This window comes from Microtus pennsylvanicus, chromosome 2 (genome assembly GCF_037038515.1).
Source record: "Microtus pennsylvanicus isolate mMicPen1 chromosome 2, mMicPen1.hap1, whole genome shotgun sequence".
NCBI classification, from domain to species: domain Eukaryota; kingdom Metazoa; phylum Chordata; class Mammalia; order Rodentia; family Cricetidae; genus Microtus; species Microtus pennsylvanicus.
Window position 1 is genome coordinate 142,419,030 of NC_134580.1, and position 4,526 is coordinate 142,423,555.

Below are 4,526 nucleotides of genomic sequence, written 5' to 3' on the forward strand. Positions count from 1 at the left end.
GTCCACCGTCAGTCATGCAGTGAGTTTTGTGCTGATCTTGCCTCCATCTAACAAGTGCCTTTTGCAGCCGGGCGGTGGTGGCGCAGGCCTTTAATCCCAGCACTCGGGAGGCAGAGGCAGGCCGATCTCTGTGAGTTCCAGGCCAGCCTAATCTATAAAATCTAGTTCCAGGACAAGCCCCAAAGCTACAGAGAAACCTTGTCTTGAAAAAAAATGAAAGGAAGAAAAAAAACAATAACAAAACAAGTAAGGAGGCCTGTGTTGGCCCATTCATCAGAGGAGGAAACTGAGGCCTCAGAGGTGGAACTTGCCTGCTGTACTGGTGATGTGAGAGCCTCAGGCTGCTGGATTCCAAACTAACTAGAAGGCAGAAAAGGGTGGAGAGAGGAGGAGGAGGGAGAGAGAGAGAGAGGAAGAGAGGGAGAGGAAGAGGAAGAGGAAAGTGTGAGGGAGAAGGAAGTTTGTCTCCAGGCCAGGCTCTGCCTCCCCAGGTGCCACCTGCAGAGGAAGCTGGGGTCAGAAGTCAGAGTGTCACAGGCCTTCACCTGGATGCCAGCTTCATCTGTCCCTCCTGGCTGAGTGACATAGGGAAAGCTGGTTCGCCCTTCCGGCCCCTTTCCACATCAAACAGTGGAGCCATGTGCTTAACATTTATTTATTTATTTATGAATTTATTTTATTTATTTATTTTTGGTTTTTTGAGACAGGGTTTCCCAGTAACTATGGAGTCAGTCCTGGAACTTACTCCGTAGACCAGGCTGGCCTTGAACTCACAGGATCCACCTGCCTCTGCCTCCCGGGTGCTGGGATTAAATGTGTGTGCTACTACCTCTTGGCAACATTTTATTTCTGAGACAGCGTCTCATGCTGCCCAGTCCAGCCTTGCACTTCTAATCCTCCTGAGTGCTGGGACTGTAGGGGTGTGCCATTGTGCCCAGCCTAGAGGACTCCTTCGTGATACAGGAGAAAGGAGGCCCCAGCCTTATGCTCTTGGTGAGGGTGGAGCTGGGGACACATGGCGTCTGGGGTCCCCTGGAGTCTCTTCTCCAGAGGAGTCTTAGGGGTAGAGAAGAATGGGCTGCCCTGTATGAGGAAGTGACGCCCCATTTGGAAACTCTCGTCTTAGCTACAGCACAAGGTTCTAAATCTGAAGAGGGTCACGATTTTCTCAAACTGCCTGGACTCCTGGTCATAGAAAGCCAAGATGGCTGTGCCCATAAGATCCCCAGAACCACCACACACTCAGCCAGAAATAGCAGCTGTGGCCAAGCCACACGTGGACCCCCACAATGGAACTGTGCCTGCATCGTAACTATGGCAGGGGCGAACAGTATGACTGGCGACACCCCAGGCGAGGCTGCAGAGTGGGTACCAGCTGATCTCCAAACCTGGCACATTTGGGGCTCAGGGAGGAATGCAGGGATGTTTTTGAGCTTTTGTTATGTGCCAGGAAAGTACAAAGCAACCTGGGAAGGGGTGCCCAGAGAGGTAGCAATACTTGTTGAGGTATGTGCAGCTAAGAAGCCGCTGAATGCGGCTTAGCACGAAAGCCATGTCACACCATCAGGTGTGGTTGTTGTTGCTAGTGTGTCTGCGTGTGTTGGAGGTCAGAGGACAACCTTCACGGTCAGTTCTCTCTCTCGAATGTGTGATTCGGTGATAGAAGTCAGGCTTACGCGGGGAGACCCATCTTGCTGAGCCGTCTCTGCAGCCCGCGCCGCTGTGGGCCCTGCTGATGGGATAGCGAGAGGCACGTGGCCCCCGGAAATGCCCTTTGTCTCAGCTGTTGACCTTGCCCTCCTGTGAGTGCCTGGGAACTTAGGGCCAGGCTGGAAGAAAGCTTAGGGTTGCAACCCAGGGTCCCATCTGCCTAGGGTTCCCAAGGAGACACAATCCCTGTGGCGCTCCGCTCTACAACACCAGTTCTGCGCTGTGACGAGCATCTCTGTGCCTGAAGCCTCTGCATCCAGCTCTGGAAGATGAGGTCAGCCTGGCACATCCCTGGGAAAGGGTCGTGGGTAGGCGGGGCCATGGCTCAGTCTGTGAAACATCTGCCGTGGGAAGGGAGAGCCCCTGGCCACATTGAGTGGACGCTGGGCTGGAGGCCACACATCAGGCCAAGCCTGGCACCAGCCCAGCCGCCGGGACATAGCTACAGAACCCCAGGCCAGACTCCTGAGTCACCCTTTCCAGTTGTTTGCCAAACCAGGCGGGAAATCGGGGAGCCAGGGTGGAGACAGGGAGGGGAGGCTGTGGAGAGTTGAGACCTCTGTCCGTGCCTTTGTAGGACAGAACAGATACAAATCACTCAGCCGTACCAGAGTGGGGTGCTGGTACTCCCAGGTAGGCAGCCCCTCAGTCCTTCCCAGCACCTCCCTCTCTGCCAGCCATGCCACAATTCTGCTTCATAGCTTTCTCTTTCCGGAGTTTATAGATGAGTTCCAGCTCAGGCCCTCTTGCTGTGGTGTCTTCTGGACCACTCCAAAGGACTGGATTAACACTATCTCAGGAAATCGTCCTCCACCCGTGTCCTTTAAAGTGTGACCTCCCTATCCCCAGTCCACCTCCTCCAGCTCATCTTTCCTCGCATTCTTTTTACTGAGAAAACTCAGTGCTCAGGCCCTGCCCCGGATACCCAGGATGGAAGGGAACGGAGTGGGCTGTCCACCTGCTCCCCCAGAACTGCTTGTTTAGAGCAGGCTGTGCCATGACAGGGCCATCAGGGAGGAGGCCAGGGCAAAGGCTGGGGCAGGGATGATGCGGCTGGCACAATAGGGAGGCAGCTGAGGCCAGTGTGGCTGAAGCTGGGAGAGGAAGGCAATGGGGCTGGCTCAAGGTCAGCAGTCGAGCAGGCAGAGTGACCAGGATTGAAATCTTGATCTGACGGATGGGAGCCTTGGATGGTCCTTAATAGAGGAGCCTCAGAGGTATTGAGACCTAATTAGATCTCGAGTAGAGTTGAGGGAGGATGCACCTGTGTCCTTGAAAGGTTGGGGTGAAGGGCTGTGAAGGCTAGGTTACAGGATCCACAGTGTCCCAGCCTTGCTGGCACATGGGGCTTCCACCTTGCTCAGCCTCCAAGGGTGGTCAGGACCCAAGCCCAGGGGCTCTGTCTCACAGGGACACACACACACACACACGTAGACAGATATACACACAGACACACATAGACAGATATATACACAGACAGACACAGACATAGGCATACACACACACAGATATATACACAGACACACATAGACAGATATACACAGGCACACACACAGATACACATAGACAGACACACACACACATATGGTTGTCTCCTGTGATAGACATCCCCCCCACGATAGGCCTGTGGGATGTGGGATCCTGGTCAGAGCTCAGCCAGTGACTCACTAAGCCTTGCCCTCATCTGGGACACTCACTGCCTCTCTGTGTCCAGACTGGAAACCACCGCTGACCATCTGGGGGACAGGAGCTGGACAAAAATGGCAAAGAGCTCTAGGCTCAGGCCAGGCAGCCTGCACGGATAGGCACAGGGAAGACCCCCAGGTTCGCCATCTGCCCTGTGATGTCTTCGTGAGGCAGCATTGGGAAGACCCCAGCTACTCTACTGGAGCCTCAAGCGCAGCCCTGGTGGGATGTGGGTCCTTACAGTGTGTCTCATCCAAACACTGGACTCTGCCCTTCTTTCGCCTTCCTTTTCACTGTGGGCTCTGGTCGGTTCTAGCACCTTCCATTCCTTTCTATTCTGTTGTCTACTTAGTTGGCAAATATTTATTGAGCATCTATTATGTTCCAGAGATTAGGGTTTTTAAAACTTATTTGTTTGTTTGCTTATAAGGTATGATCTTACCATGTAGCCCTGGCTGACCTGAAACTCACAAAAATCTACCTGCTTCTGCCTCCAAAGTGCTGGGACTAAAGGTGTGTGCCACATCTGGCCTCAGTGAGTATTTTTTTTAATTGCTTATTCTTTTTTTTATTTTTTTTAATAAAGTGTCTGTCTATATAGTCCAGATGGTCTCAAACTCTTTTTTTTTTTGTGTGTGTGTGTGTGTGTGTTGTTTTGTTTTGAGACAGAGTCTCTCCATGTAGCCTTAGCTGTCCTGGAACTTGATACTGTAACCCAGAAAAGCCTCAAACTCACACAGGTCCTCCTGCCTTTGCTTCTCAAGTACTGGGACTAAAGGTGTATATCACCACACCTGGTTGCGTACATCACCACACCTGGCTGCAGGTGACACTCCTAACACTAGAGTACGGCTCTAGAGGGGCAGAGACCCTGTCCCTGGGAGCTGGTGGGGAGCCTGGAAGCCAAACAGAATGTTCTCATCCTCAGAAGTGGAGAGAGCCAAAGGAGAAGGCCAGGCTTCCCATCCTGAGTGAAGAGGGCTCAGGATGGCCTCAAGACGACCATTGAGCAGAATCCTGAAGGGAGTGGGGAGGAGGAGGGAGGCCGGTAGACACCTGAGGGACAGGAAAAGCTTCCAGCCAACGAGAGCAGCAAGTGCAAAGGCCCTGGGGCTGGAATGTGCTTGGTG